General features: G+C 45.2%; 1 protein-coding gene across 1 annotated transcript in view; it reads right to left on the reverse strand.

Annotated features, from left to right (window-relative positions):
- Window positions 1-16,860, reverse strand: part of LOC126279034 (uncharacterized) — a 587,657-nt gene that overhangs the window by 524,610 nt on the left and 46,187 nt on the right. The window lies entirely within an intron of this gene.

Below are 16,860 nucleotides of genomic sequence, written 5' to 3' on the forward strand. Positions count from 1 at the left end.
TCGGTCTTTAGTGCGGTGAGAATAATGGGTCCTTTCTAGGTTTCGCTATCGCGACCAATTCCGCTTGTTTCCAGCTTGTTGGAAACAAGCGACAACCTGTTATCTCGGTGTAGTCGTTCGCGATTGATTACCAGTGGCGGGAGTTTCTTAATCAGTTGATTTGTGAGCCGGTCGTGGCCTGGTACCTTTTTCGTGGGGAGAGACTTTATTACTTTTGCCACCTCTTCCGGGACGGAAAGTGGTGGTTTGTCGTTTTTGTCTTCCTCTGCTGCGAGGAAAACAGCAAGCTGACGTTGGACTTTGTCCTCTTGGCCCTATCCTGCGCCTCTGCTGGTTGGAATTGCTTTTTAAATACGTCAGCGAGCGCGTTGGCCCTGTCAGCTGAGCTGTAGACCAGGCCGCGCTCGCCGTGCGGAGGGGGCATTCTCGTGCGTCTTTTAGTAAACTTGCGTGATCTGGCACAAGCTGTCGTCGTCTACTTTGAGGCACGCGGACCATCGCTGGTTACGGTGCTCATTGTGTACTGCTTTCAGCTCTCTCTGCAGACGGGTTAATCAGCCTCCTAGTAGCCGGATTTCTGGTGATCTTCTATTCTTTCGCGACCCAATTTTGGTGTTGTATTTGCGCAAGCAGGTGTTCTGGGAGTTGTATCTAAGGAGGCCGTCCGTCCCTTTGTGGGGAGTGGCCTCCTCTGCAGCTTGTAAGATCGTTTTGGTGAGGTCTTCTAGCGCCTGCTCTGCTGTATTTGCAGTTGGAGGCGGGACGCGATAAACGGGTATTCATTGGACAAGTATATTATACTAGAACTGACATGTAATTACATTTTCACGCAATCTAGGTGCATAGATCCTGAGAAATCAGTACCCAGAACAACCACCTCTGGCAATAATAACGGCCTTGATACGCCTGGGTTTTGAGTCAAACAGAGCTTGGATGGCGTGTACAGGTACAGCTGCCCATGCAGCTTCAACACGATACCACAGTTCATCAAAAGTAGTGACTGGCGTATTGTGACGAGCCAGATGCTCGGCCACCATTGACCAGACCTTTTCAATTGGTGAGAGATGTGGAGAATGTGCTGGCCAGGGCAGCAGTCGAACCTTTTCCGTACCCAGAAAGGCCCCATACAGGACCTGCAACATACGGTCGTGCATTATCCTGCTGAAATGTAGGGTTTCGCTGGGATCGAATGAAGGGAGAACCGATAGAGGTACTCAAGATACCCTCCGCCACACACCGTCAGGTGGCTTGCAGAGTATGGATGTAGATGTAGATGTAGATGTAAAAGGGTGGAGCCACGGGTCGTAACACATCTGAAATGTAACGTCCGCTGTTCAAAGTGCCGTCAATGCGAACAAGAGGTGACCGAGACGTGTAACCAATGGCACCCCATACAACCACGTCGGGTGATACGCCAGTATGGCGATGACCAATACACGGTTCCAATGTGCGTTCACCGCGATGTCGGCAAACACCGATGCGACCATCATGATGCTGTAAACAGAACCTGGATTCATCCGAAAAAATGACGTTTTGCCTTTCGTGCACCCAGGTTCGTCGTTGAGTACACCATCGCAGGCGCAGGCGCTGATGCAGCGTCAAGGGTAACCGCAGCCATGGTCTCCGAGCTGATAGTCAATGCTGCTGCAAACTTCGTCGAACTGTTCGTGCAGATGGTTGTTGTCTTGCAAACGTCGCCATCTGTTGACTCAGGGATCGAGACGTGGCTGCACGATCCGTTACAGCCATGCGGATAAGATGCCTGTCATCTCGACTGCTACTCATACGAGGCCGCTAGGATCCAGCACGGCGTTCCGTATTACCCTCCTGAACCCACCGATTCCATATTCTGCTAACAGTCATTGGATCTCGACCAACGTGAGCAGCAATGTCGCGATACGATAAACCGCAATCGCGATAGGCTACAATCCGACCTTTATCAAAGGCCGAAACGTGATGGTACGCATTTCTCCTCCTTACACGAGGCATCACAACAACGTTTCACCAGGCAACGCTGGTCAACTGCTGTTTGTGTATGAGAAATCGGTTGGAAACTTTCCTCATGTCAGCACGTTTAAGGTGTCGCCACCGGCGCCAACCTTGTGTGAATGCTCTGAGAAGCTAACCATTTGCGTATCACAGCATCTTCTTCCTGTCGGTTAAATTTCGGGTCTGTAGCACGTCATCTTCGTGGTGTACCAATTTTAATGGCCAGTAGTGTATAACAGGGACGTGATTGGAGAACATTCTACTTAGAGTGTACGCGGTCACGAACCCTGTTATTCTCCAAGTGGGTGCTGTGATGAGGACGTTCGGTCTGCCTCCGTTTATCGGGAAGTGGGTGGGCCCCAAACGTCGAGATGGTTGTCGCGGGCGAGTCGTTGCAGCTGACGACAGGCTCTGGCCGTGACCCTAGAATGCCAGTCTACGTGCTTGGCACTGAGATCGCCTCCTACTAGGAGCTTGCCTCTGATCTGCGCTAGTGCGGGGATGTCGGCTACGTCTAGTACTCTGGACGGTTGGCGGTATGCTGCAACGACTGTTAGGGATCGTGTGGCTGTGGTTACTTCTACTGCCACTGTCTCCAGCTGACGGGTAACGGGTGGAAAAACCTGGTAGTGGGGGATCCCTATTATAATTTATATGGCCATCCCGCCTCCTGCGGTTTGCCCGTCTTTCCTATAACAGCAGTATTTGTGTACTCCCGGTTTTAGGTGCGTTTCGGACATCATGCATATATCGATGTTAAGTTCCTTGACGACCTCCCGGAACTCCATGACCTGGTTGACGATTCCGTCTGCATTGAAGACGCACATTGTCAAACCTTGTATGTGCGTGCGTCTATCCATGGTGTGCTGTGGAAACCCACTGGGGAAGTCGCAGAGGGTTGCGACTGTTTAACTACCTCTTCACAGCCCTTTCTGCTCTAAAGTTCCCGACCGGCTTGCGGGCGCTTGACTTTATGCTGGAAAACTTTCAGACACAAGTCACAGTCTGAGTCAATCATAACCGGTTTCGGCCCGCATTAGCCATTCTTTATGCTATTGGTCATGGGCAGCATTTGATGAACAAAACCTTCATTAGATGCATTGCCAAACTAAACGCAACGTGTGAAAGTATGTTTTGTGCACGAAATGCTGCCCATGACCAATGTCCTTCTTCTCTACTGTTCATTGTAGAACTTGGCCTCTCCACCAGTTCTTCCCCAGTTATCACGATCCAACACACTAACTCTCCATCCCCTACAGGCCATTCCCTGTAGCTCATGCGTCATTATGTGTCTGATTCTCCTTTATGACCCATTGGATTTCCATCAAATACTGTTTTAGCTACTTCCGTACCACTTATCCGGGCTATGTACTTTACCCACCGTAATCTGACTGTTTCACTATCCTTCTAATAGATGGCGTGTTATACACAGTATACAGCTCATGATTGTGCCTCCTCCTCCTCCTCCTCCTCCTCCTCCTCCTCCGTCTTCCGATTTCACAGGTTGGACTAACTATTCATTGAAGTTCCTTTCTCTTAAAGGCATTTACCACTCCAATATCTGTTGGTGTTAATGACCAAGTTCCCGAGGTATATGTAAGGACCGGTCTGGTAAGTGTTTTATAAATAATGTACAGAACAATGAATCCCCGTTGTCGCTCAGTGTAATTTTTTGATGTTTCATCATCAACTAAATCTTTAAATTCTTTCTGCATGGTGATGTAATGCCGTTCCATAGTAAATTTGTGGTACCTGTCGATTATACGAATGCATAATACGCGCTGACGGAAAAAATCGCTACACCAAAAGATAATACACTCCTGGAAATTGAAATAAGAACACCGTGAATTCATTTTCCCAGGAAGGGGAAACTTTATTGACACATTCCTGGGGTCAGATACATCACATGATCACACTGACAGAACCACAGGCACATAGACACAGGCAACAGAGCATGCACAATGTCGGCACTAGTACAGTGTATATCCACCTTTCGCAGCAATCAGGCTGCTATTCTCTCATGGAGACCATCGTAGAGATGCTGGATGTAGTCCTGTGGAACGGCTTGCCATGCCATTTCCACCTGGCGCCTCAGTTGGACCAGCGTTCGTGCTGGACGTGCAGACCGCGTGAGACGACACTTCATCCAGCCCCAAACATGCTCAATGGGGGACAGATCCGGAGATCTTGCTGGCCAGGGTAGTTGACTTACACCTTCCAGAGCACGTTGGGTACCACGGGATACATGCGGACGTGCATTGTCCTGTTGGAACAGCAAGTTCGCTTGCCGGTCTAGGAATGGTAGAACGATGGGTTCGATGACGGTTTGGATGTACCGTGCACTATTAAGTGTCCCCTCGACGATCACCAGAGGTGTACGGCCAGTGTAGGAGATCGCTCCCCACACCATGATGCCAGGTGTTGGCCCTGTGTGCCTCGGTCGTATGCAGTCCTGATTGTGGCGCTCACCTGCACGGCGCCAAACACGCATACGACCATCATTGGCACCAAGGCAGAAGCGACTCTCATCACTGAAGACGACACGTCTCCATTCGTCCCTCCATTCACGCCTGTCGCGACACCACTGGAGGCGGGCTGCACGATGTTGGGGCGTGAGCGGAAGACGGCCTAACGGTGTGCGGGACCGTAGCCCAGCTTCATGGAGACGATTGCGAATGGTCCTCGCCGATACCCCAGGAGCAACAGTGTCCCTAATTTGCTGGGAAGTGGCGGTGCGGTCCCCTACGGCACTGCGTAGGATCCTACGGTCTTGGCGTGCATCCGTGCGTCGCTGCGGTCCGGTCCCAGGTCGACGGGCACGTACACCTTCCGCCGACCACTGGCGACAACATCGATGTACTGTGGAGACCTCACGCCCCACGTGTTGAGCAATTCGGCGGTACGTCCACCCGGCCTCCCGCATGCCCACTATACGCCCTCGCTCAAAGTCCGTCAGCTGCACATACGGTTCACGTCCACGCTGTCGCGGCATGCTACCAGTGTTAAAGACTGCGATGGAGCTCCGTATGCCACGGCAAACTGGCTGACACTGACGGCGGCGGTGCACAAATGCTGCGCAGCTAGCGCCATTCGACGGCCAACACCGCGGTTCCTGGTGTGTCCGCTGTGCCGTGCGTGTGATCATTGCTTGTACATCCCTCTCGCAGTGTCCGGAGCAAGTATGGTGGGTCTGACACACCGGTGTCAATGTGTTCTTTTTTCCATTTCCAGGAGTGTATATTTAAGTGATCAACACTGCAGGATCACAAGCGAATATGAATGCGAGAAAAGCCACTGCTAATGTGAAATGCTGGTACATTAATAACTGGTGTAACATACAGAGTGTTGAATGCAAGCGTGAAAATACAGGCATTGTGTCCCAGAGGTGCCTGATGTCAGATTGTGGTGGAGTTCCATGCCTGTTGCACTTGGTCGGTCAATACAGGGACGGATAATGCTGTCCGTGGATGACTCTAGAGTTGTCGTCCGATGGTTTCCCATATGCATTCGATTGGAGACAGACCAGGTGACTGTTGGTATTTTGAAAAATATCGGGAATCCAGCATATCGATATTAAAAAAGTCATTATTGACCTTCTGCATATCGAATAGAAAGATCGATATATCAACGAATAAAATGACGAAGTACTAGCCTATAAAACTGTTGGGTGCGCACTGTATATATACTGGAGGTTTCAGAGGTGCGTATTTAAGTATTGATTTATTATTAGCTATTCCGTACATCAACAAGTCAGCAGCCTGCTTATCCACTTCAGAGCAATAATTGAAAGGAAAACGATGCACGTTAGTCCTCTGTGACAATCACTTTGCTAACAATCGCAGCTGCATGGAACTGGCGCAATAAAAGGGGTTCGATGGATCCGTCTTTCGGTTTCGTCACGTATCGGATTTATCCGGGATACTTCATGTCGACTTCCCCGTTCGTTCATTTGTGCAAACGCCAGCGACCTATCAGCTGTAGTGTCAGCCTTGGATGGTAGCGTCCTCACACGTCCCCGCCCACCGCAAAGACCAATCTTGTCTTTTAGATTTTTGTTCATCATTTTCAGCAACTGTTTTTGTAGAGTTCTGATAGGAAGAAATAGCATATTAGTTGCATTAACACATCTGGTATGCTACTTCTTCACGTTGGAAATCTCACTTTTTCAGATCGGAAATTTTATTCCATTCACATCACCACCCTCCACCTACACTTTTGCCGCCTATACTCGTTTCACACAGTCAAAGAGAGAGACTGGGCGTGATGAAAACTCAAAAAATAAAAAATAAAAATGGTAAGACTTCTTCATACAATGGAAGTAAAATTATGTGCCACTACAATTAAAAAAGTACAATTTCAAATATTTATCGAAAATTGCGAAAAAAATGTAACATAAAAGTATCGGCATTCGATATTGTCATATCGCCGGCCGGGGTGGCCGAGCCGTTCTAGGCGCTTCAGTCTGGAACCGCGCGACCGCTACGTCGCAGGTTCGAATCCTGCCTCGGGGATGGATGTGTGCAATGTCCTTAGGTTAGTTAGGTTTAAGTGTTTCTAAGTTCTAGGGGACTGATGACCTCAACTGTTAAGTCCCATAGTGCTCAGAGCCATTTGAACCATTTGATATTGTCATATCGATAAATCGTGGGAAAGATATCGCCATGTATCGACATATTTTTGAAAAATATCGATATTTTATCTGTCAACAGCCCTAATCACAACTGCGGTATGTGGGCGAGCGTTATCCTGTTGGAAAACACACCCTGGAATAATTTTCATTTACGGCAGCAAACAAGTCCAATCCCCATATTTACGTACAAATTTGTAGTCAGGTTGCGTGGATAACCATGGGAGCGCTCCTGCTGTCATACAAAATCGTACCCCTGATCAAAACTCCAGGAGTAGGTCCAGTCTGTCTAGCACAGGCCCTGAAATGGTCTCCACCTAACCAACACACGGCGCTCATAGGCACCGACGCAGAACCAGCTTTCATCAGAGTACACAACAGAACTCCATACTGCCCTCCGGTGAGCTCGGCGTCTGGTTTGGAACTGCCCATGAAGTAATCAATTTGTAACAGTTCGCTGCTTCACATTAGTGCCAATTATTGCTCGAACTGCTGCTGCAGATGCGGTATGACACTCCAGAGTCACACGCCGAACACGGCATTGTCACTTGGCCGTCCAGAGGCTGGGCTTGTTACGCCCGTAAATTCTCTTTACCACCGCTGTCAGCAGTCATGTTCAGTGGCTACATTCCTGTCAGGTCTTTCTCCACTATCGCAAAAGAACATCGAGCTTCTAGTAGCCCAGGTACACGACCTCGTTCAAACTCAGTGCGATCTTGATAATGGCGTCTTTTCGCCTTAAAGGCATCCTTGACTAACCTCAACTCATCATGTCCAATTTCAATGGTAACTAACACTGACGAACGTTAGAGCGTGTATGTAACGCAAACCTGATTTGCATCCTCATAGTGATGCAACTAACGCCACTCTAATGCGACAAGTGCGACATTTGAATAGACATATTCTTTCAGATGTAGAAACATGCCCACCAACTTTTGTTTGTCAGACAGCTACTTATTGGTGCTGTGATTTTTTTTCCGTCTGTGCATGTTGATAATTCTCATCATTCTGTCACTCCCATTCAATTTTAAATGCTTTTGACGATAGATCACTTGACTGTCTCTTTTCGTGGAATTAGCCACTGGACCTTTATACCGCGAACAAATAGCGAAGGGTAAACAGCGCTGATAAGACGAGTCTACCGAACTGAAGAATGCCACATCGTGATGCTAGTTAAAATGTTGCGCTGTACCGAGTACTTCCGAGAAGGTACGAGCCGGATGCCCAGCCCGCGTACGACCTGCACATCGGGCTCGCGTCAAGTTCGGCACGCCTTGATCGATCCTGGCAGGCTTAGTGACAACTGCACTTGTTCTCGACGATTTGCTTGTTGTAGCTTTATGGAGAGACTAGTGAACTGGAGCGACCAAAATATATTTGGGTTGTTCTCTTAAGTAATCCGATCACACCTAGTTTTCAAAGTACTTTATATAATATTCGTATTTTGAAAGCACGGGGGACACGATTAATTGGCTCTCTAATGCTGAGGGAAGATAAAGACAAGAATAAATCGGCACCCGTCTGAGACTGCGTTTGGCTACTACATTAACGCCTCTTTACGAATCTGTTGGACCGACTAGGTAAAGTTAAACTGCGAAAAGTATTCGATATGAGATTATGCCACGTTATGTCAAATTATTTCGAAACTCCTGATGGTGACAGACTGATACCGCAGGGGGCCCGCAGGTTGACGGCTCCTTAGGTAAAGACAGTACTGTTCTCACTGAGAGAGCGGTTCTCATTCAGTACCTTATAGTGTGTTAGGGGCTATCATAGGAGATGAGTTTTTCAAGGACAATATCGATCAGGCATTATCAAATCTCTCTACGAAAGAAGCAGACATCGTTGGCACATCAGGTCATTAATGAAGGTATCCACAATATGTAGATTAGCGGTTAGGAATACAATGAGAAAAAATTAAATACTGAATTTAAATAATCAGTTGGTAAAATCATGATCCCATATAGTATTTTTAAAAGACTTTTTAGGTTCGATATGTTGATACTTGTCAAGGAAATGAATACCGAGTCCCTTCATCGAAAGCCTTCGAAAGAATTAGAAATCTGGAAACTGTTAAAATGTACCGTTAAATGTAAATGTGTTTTACAAAACCCGTTGAATGTGACAGACGTCTGCAGCAGTGAATTTGGGTACTATAAACTTTATCCATTTAGATGAAAATACGGTAGGAATCGATATAGTTAAATTTGGACCATTTTTTTCCTGAGATGTTCGTCCGTGAAAGCTAGGTAAAAACATGCCATTGAACAAGTATGTAGAAAGTGGAATGTTGCAGTAGAATGAAATTTTCACTCTGCAGCGCAGTGTACGCTGATATGAAACTTTCTGGTGGGTCACGAGTTCGAATCTTGGTCCGGCACACAGTTTTAGTCTGCCAGGAATCTTCGGAATATTGCAATAATTGTATGTATAATCAAGTGAGCGTATAAGCTTTGAAATTTCTAAGACACTTTTGGTGTTGTCAAAGATTAACACTGAACGTCTACATATTGTTACGTTGCTACCTACCTGCCTTGTTCGTATGGAGTCAGCTTTCTGGCACGAGCAGAATTCCTCCAGACGAGTACTGGGTTTCTGCTGTGGCGACGCACATAGCAAAGGTTGAAGTACGAAGGGCATCAAGGTGTGTACTGAAGGTGGTTCTAGTAGATCAGACACACGTTTTGATCTCCATGTCCATCAGTGAGCCACAGTGTATAACTAAAGGTGGAAATGTGAGTAGCATTTGTTCGAGATGTCGCCCTTGGACTGCACCGCCAAGTACTGCCTCAGAACCGTGTAGCATATTGTGGGTTCATAGTCAAACAATGGTGTATTCTGTTCCCCGCATATGGTGTTTCCAGGATTACGGTATGAACTTTTAAGAATTGAGGAGGAGTTACGTGCCAGGGAACTCTCATCCGCAATGGACTGATTGTGAGTGAAACGTTACGAATACGGACCTGCTGCGGGGTACTGTGACACTGAGAATCACCACACGGTAGATGTGAAGAGCCACCAACACATATTTGCAGTGAACCTGTGGGAGGGCAAGGGCAATGAATCATTAATAGTCTATCTCAGACATACGAGGGCTATCCACAAAGTACATTACGTTTCGTAATTAAAAGTAAATAAAGTGTTAGAAATTTTTTTAATTATATACAGATGAAAGCCACACTTAACTACTACTTTTCTACATAGTTGCCATTTAAATTAAGGCACTTATCGTAGCGATGGACGAGCTTGGAAATTCCTTCGTCGTAAAATTCGCCCGCCTGCGCCTTCAACCACGTGGCGACTGACTTTTGGGACAGAAAAGGTGTGATTTTTGTGGATTTCCTGGAAAGAGGCACTACAATGAACTCTCAAAGGTATTGGCAAACTCTGCACAACGTCAGAAGAGCAATACAAAACAAGCGCAGTGGAAAGTTGGGCTCATAGATCTTTCTGATTCACGACAACGCCCGGGCCCACACGGCAAATGCCACTCGCGAAGTTCTCGAATCTTTTAAGTGGGAGTTGTTTCCTCATCCGCCGTACAGTCCCGACCTGGCACCGAGCGACTTCCACTTATTCCCAGCAATGAAGAAGTGGTTGGCTATGCAGCGTTTTGATGACGACGCACAGCTTCAAGAAGAGGTAACCACGTGGTTGAAGGCGCAGGCGGCCGAATTTTACGACGGAGGAATTTCCAAGCTCGTCCATCGCTACGATAAATGCCTCAATTTAAATGGCAACTATGTAGAAAAGTAGTATTTAAGTGTGGCTTTCATCTGTATATAATAAAAAAAATTCCAATACTTTATTTATTTTTAATTCCAAAACGTAATGTACTTTGTGGATAGCCCTCGTATATTTGTCACCCTTCACCAACACTGAAAGTTTATACCGGCATCGTCACGGAAACATCCCGTGTAATCTAGAAACATTCTGAAACAGTTTCAAAACACAGGAATTCGGCAAAACCGCCGTGCAAATTGAGAAGTTATTTTAATTTTGCTACCAGTTTCGGTAGTTCAATATGCCACCTTCAGGCCCCATATGCGCCTCTCAAAATGACCGATACTGACATATGGGGCCATCTGTTTCTGGATGTCGTGAACTCCCAAGTGCTTCCTTCGAAGACGTGACTGCAGCTGAGCGCACCTGAAGCCCGAGAAAGCCTCAGACTCGAAATTCAAGTAACAATGAACTAACTTAAAAAAAGCAACAGATAACAGTAAGTTAAAACATATAGTTATCTTTTCATAACAGATGCTGGAAGTGGTGGCCACGGTCATACACGCATCGCTGACTTCGTGTGATGACGTTAGCAGCTGCACGCTGTAATTCTGCCGGCGTAATGTTGTTAATTTCTGTAGTAATGTGTCTCGTCTGAAATCCTCTATTGTGCTAGGATTGTCAGCATACACTTTTCTTTTTGGGATGGGCCAAAAATAAAAATCATTCGATATTACGTCCAGGGACCTTGCGGGCCCGGCGGTGGCCGAGCGGTTCTAGGCGCTTCAGTCAGGAACCGCGCGACTGCTACGGTCGCAGGTTCGGATCCTGCCTCGGGCATGGATGTGAGTGATGTCCTTAGGTTAGTTAGGTTTAAGTAGTTCTAAGTTCTAGGGGACTGATGACCTCAACTGTTAAGTCGCATAGTGCTCATAGCGTTTTGAATCATAGCGTTTTGAATCTTGCGGGCCAGAGGCCTCCACTGACAAGTTTGTTTTCTGGGAACATTTGGTGATCTGGGACATACTTTTGTTGTATGTTTGAGCGATTGCGCCATCTTGTTGGAATACTGCATACAGCTTCTCTCCATCTGATAAATGTGCACAGATAGGGGAAAAAACCTCGCCGACTTGCAGGACTTCTTGTAATGTCCATGGAAATTCGGTCTATAGTTTCAGAGGTCCTCACGGCCGATTTCCTGTTCTTCTGCATATTCTGAAAGGATCCTACAGCTCTCCATTTCTTGTACAGATCTTAAATAGTGCTGGTCGTAGGGAGTTTCCTACCAGAATACTTCGCTTGAAACATTTCTTAACATTACTTGGAGCCTCTCTTTCTGTAATACTCCACAATATCAATTCGCTGTTCTAATGCAAACTGTACCATTTCTGTAACCACTCAACAATACCAGCCTTTCACTGATGCTCGAACACACAGCTGCACTCAAATTTCCGATGACATACAGTGTAGCCAAGTTTAGAGACAGTGTTGGCACTTCACAAGGAATTCGACTAGAGATGATTAGCTGGTACATGAGGCCTACCGCCTTTATATGGGGCACGTTTTACAATAGTACCGAATAAAAAATTAGGATGCAATTTAAAATAGTGCTGTTCGTATCTTCGTAACGAACAACGTTACAAGAAAGGCAGTCATGCTGGCTGATGTCCCCGTGGTAGCTAGAAAACATTTGACTGATACATTCTATCTTTTATTTTGGTTCTGGACAAAAAGTTATTTGGTGTTGTCATCATAAACGGGTATCCTGCACAATGAACAGAAATAAATGGCTGGCTGGAGCGGAGGAGAAATCCACTGAATATTTCGCATGTTCTTTAGACACTTCCTGACCATTATGATAAGGTGCAAATCTGTGCTTTTTGTCGCAATGGATAAATAAGAGTACGTTTTACAGATTATGTAGACTGAGTAGCCGTTGGGTAATTTACTTATCATCAGAAGATATTGGTAATATCGAAACTGTTTGTCCCGACGCAGTCGATAGCCTGCGACGAGGAATCGTTGATGTAAACTACTAGGAGAGAATGACGCTAATGGAAGGAGACAGGGGAGAGTGTGCGAGAGGAGAGAAGTAGAGAAGCAGCACTCGGAAATAAATGAAGACGCCATTTTACGTTACTCTAGATTCAACGCGACGAACCTAATGGTGTTATAAAGAAAGGACATGTACCTCTTATCTGTAAAACTCAGACGCCGATTGCGCAGCGTAATTACCAGAGAATTTAATAAAGAAATGTCTTACATAGTGAAATTTATAGACGCTTATGTTACACAAGAGCTAACTTACCTCGCATGTAAACGAGAACAGAAACAGTGACGACATACGCGTGGTACATACTGAAGGCCAACATACGACCCCACATTAAGAGAAAGGATAAATGCACTGCGAAAGCATAAACAAGCTTTCTTACGGCCACTAAACCAGGTTACTCGTGCTGAACAGTGCTACTTGACGGTCGTTTTGCACTCTTGGTGACGTATTTATGACGTGCGAACAGCAGTTGTTTAACCGTTAACGGTGGCGTACATCTTAGGAGACACACACTCTAAACATTATACGCTAAAGATCCTTGACAGAATGTCTGAATTATCCACTTCTCCTTCCGACTTCTCAGATTTATATTCTGTTCTGTTATTTCCCCGCCCCCCTGCTTCTATTCAGAGGGTCTCGTTACTTGTGTGGTAAACGGGGCGTCGGACCCTGGTGTGTGAAACGACTTCGTCATCTTTCTTGAAAACATTCGTGGGCGTGTAGAGCGAATTCGACTCTTAGACGCTGTGAAATGTTTTCCGGCCACAATAACGACCAAAGCTTTAAGGTCAGTCTTTTAAAATGAGATCATAGCACTGGCGCACAATGTCTCATTCAGTATTCTCGGAATTCCGTGTCAAATTATTCCCCCTACTCGTTTGCCTCAGAGTATTGATATACCATGTAGTTGTGGTTTCACACAACTGTAAATATTGTTGTTGTCTTCAGTCCGAATACTAGTCCGATGCAGTTCTCCGCGCTAGTCTGTCCTGTGCTAAACTATTCATCTCTGCATAAATACTGAAGTCCGCTTACTGTACCCGAGTCTCGGTCTCGCTATACTGTTCTTACCTCCTCACACTTGCCTCCGGGAAGACGGCGGCTGCAATTCCCGTCCGACCATCCAGAGATATAATTAGAATTATATATTAATACCTTCAGCTGCTGACGGGCGTTAATATATATCAACGGGGACACGTGAAAATGTGTGCCCCGGCCGGGAATCGAATCCGGGATCCCCTGCTTACATGGCAGACGCTCTATCCAACTGGGCCAACGAGAGCACAGAGGGTAGTGCTACTGTAGGGACCATCTCGCGCACGCCTCCCGCGAGACCCACATTCTCACCTTATAACTCCACACACTACATTCGTAGTGTCCCTACCCAACACACCCATTACTCGTGGAAGACATTCTTACCAAGTCCCGTCAGAATTTCCGACTATCTGCGAGGAGACTGAGCAGTGGAACGTGTTACTTTTACACATAAACAAGAACGATCTGTCACACTACTACACTTTAAAGCACAGTTTATATCTAATTCATATATGTAATTCATGTCACACAGTCTCATACGGAACCTACATCCGCTTTCTTTTATATACTGTATATGATAAGATACTGTCATCCCCCTTCCCTTCTGTGTGAAAGAATGAATGAGCAAATGTATTTCTAGTTGCACACTTGATGGTAGCAGACAAGCCTGTCTGCTAGAGAGCAGTAGGACCAACGTCGGAACAGGTAGCTACGCTTTCTAGAAGCAAATAGGTTTCTATCCTTAGTACTGTCCTGTCCGTCCCTTGTCATGTTGGTATAGGAAGCTGCCCCTCTGGTCACTTCCGTTTTGTATACGGAAGCACCCTTGGTAGGAGCGCAGGTCAGTCTGTCCGTGGCGAGCGTCTGCAGTGGTAAGATCTCCGGCTAAGCGCGTGTATGCTAAGTCCGTAGGGCAATGGATTTCTTAAGTTCAGCATAACTAAAAATTTAATCACCTATATTTCAGGTTTAGCTCTAAAATATATGATGTTATCTTAAATTGTATCGCAGTGTGATTCGAGTGTACAGTTCAGAATACCTTCCGGTAGTTGCTTTGTCACTACTTTGTGAGTAAAGTGGAACCACGTGTTGATCAGTAACTCTAACTAAGATCATCAATCTTAAATGCGAATGTGCGTGAGATTATAACGTCTCGTGTTAACAATATTTTTCAATATAGCAACTTTTCCTTATGTTCAACCCACGTGGGGTGTACTTTGTGAGACCAGTACCACGTGCTTATAAAATTGTTTGACCCATCAGGTTAATAGTAAGACGATAGCAACCAGTTCGAGGCTTTTCTTTTGTAAATTGCGTTTCGATGTAATTTATTTTAATTATCAGAATTATTGTGGATTTACACTCTTTGTGTAAGCCAAGTTGACCACGTGAAGCATGTGGTGTAATCATCAAAGTAGCCCTCAGCTATTCTTTTCGGGAAGATTTCACAGAGATTTAGTATGAATTTAGTATACCAGTGTGTGGTAATTACATGACGGACAGGATTGCACTACGAATGTAACTTCTTTAGCTGAAAATTGAATCGGTTAGTTGTGGTTAACTTCCTCTTGCATATGTTTCAATGTTCTTCGTGTGTTATTTTATGAATGTAGTGTTGTATGCAGTCTCCCAATCTTGGCTCCCTATTTGATGTGTTCCGTAAGATTACAAACTCACATTTTCACAAACCTAAATAAGGCACCAGCTTAGTTATGACTCAAGTTTAATATGCTGAAATTTCAATGATCAATGTTAAAATAAATTTCCAAATATAAACAGATTTATTTCTTTTTATTTAAATTCTCTTTTTTATATATGTATAACCGGTTTTCGTATGACTATTAAAAGATTATAATTAATGTTAGTCTGGTTGGAAATTTGGTAAGCTAGACTGGATACATGGTGAAACAGTTGCTCAGTAATGCAACGTTAACTTCCTCAGAGAGCTCACAGTTTTAAACCGCTCTTATGGTCAAGACTATCAGCATCGCTTTTATAGCAAATTAAGGCAACAACATTACACCATGATTTCCCTAAATCTCTTAAGACGAATACTGGGATCCTTTATTTGGAAGAGCAGGTTCCATCCCCAATCCCAGCTTGCGTTCAGTCTCTGTCTCTAGTGACCTGGTCGTTGACGGGATGTTAACCCTTATCTCGCTTTCTTTTTCACACTCCCATCCATTATCAAATTAACTAGTGCTCGGCCCTCAGGATGCGCCGTATCTGCTATTACCTCTTTTAGTCAAATTGTGCTGTAACGTTGTGTTTCATCCAGTTCGATTCAATACCTCTTCATTGGTTATCATGTACCCTTCTACTCTTTAGTATTCTTCTGCAGCCGTGCGTTTCAATAGTTTCTGTTCTCTTTTTAGCTGTACAGATTGTCATCCACGTTCCACTTCCATGTATTGCTATACTCCCGACAAACACTCCAGAAAAGACTTTGTAACATTTAAATGTATATTATATGTAAAAATAATTGCGAACTTCCAATTATTTCATCGTGTATAGCAATATAGTTCCTGGTACCATTTCGCTCTAGGGAAACAGCCTTCATAATAACTAAAAGCGTACCATGTTTCTCTCTTAGACTGTTTCGGTAAAGTCGTTATGCGATGGGGAGTCCTGTGCAATTTTCCGTCTCCTTGTTTTGGAGTCCCGTCTAGAGTGAAGGAAGGTTACAGAGATTCACACTTTTACGGCTGTATCATACGGGACGCAGCATAACTCAAAACGAAAAAGGACTGGGCAAGACCATTGATCTGAATCTGAAGGTCTGGACCGCAATTTGAACATAATTTTCCCCGAATGCAAGTCCAGTGCCATAGCAGCCTTGCCACGCTGCTCGCTGGTTGGTCCACAGCCGTCCTCTGTGACAGGGTTGGGTGGCGTCGGTTTCCCTACGTAGTTTATTATTGTGTGAGATACGAGACGGAAATCTAGCAGCAGCAGTTACGTAACCTGATGCGGCAGGATTGATGACATGCCAATTTGTGGATATTTAGTGAGACTAATTTTCCTGACTGCAGACGGAATAAGCGTAATTCCTGCTAGTTCGACTTTAAAATCTCCAATCCTTTGAGTCCATTAATAAAGCACGAAGTCAGTCATGGTTCTACAGATTGCTGTTCTCGACTACTCTGGGATCTCTTCCTCCAGCGTCTGGCTTACCAAATGCCTCATCATTCCACAAAAATGAAACATAAAAAATGGAGTAAAGTCGGACAATGTCTGCCTTCGTCTAGGCAGTTTCCTTGCAACGAACCTTTGAGACTTCTTTCTAAACGCCACTCTTTGTGTGCTGTTGCAAATAAAGAATACAGTCTACGCGATCACACGAATTTAAAAAAAAAATACTTATAAAAAGACACGCGATATCTTTAAGTCTACTCAGGAGCACTGGAAATATTTTAGAATTATTTTGGTGTTA

The sequence above is a fragment of the Schistocerca gregaria genome, chromosome 1, assembly GCF_023897955.1.
Source record: "Schistocerca gregaria isolate iqSchGreg1 chromosome 1, iqSchGreg1.2, whole genome shotgun sequence".
In the NCBI taxonomy this organism is placed as follows: domain Eukaryota; kingdom Metazoa; phylum Arthropoda; class Insecta; order Orthoptera; family Acrididae; genus Schistocerca; species Schistocerca gregaria.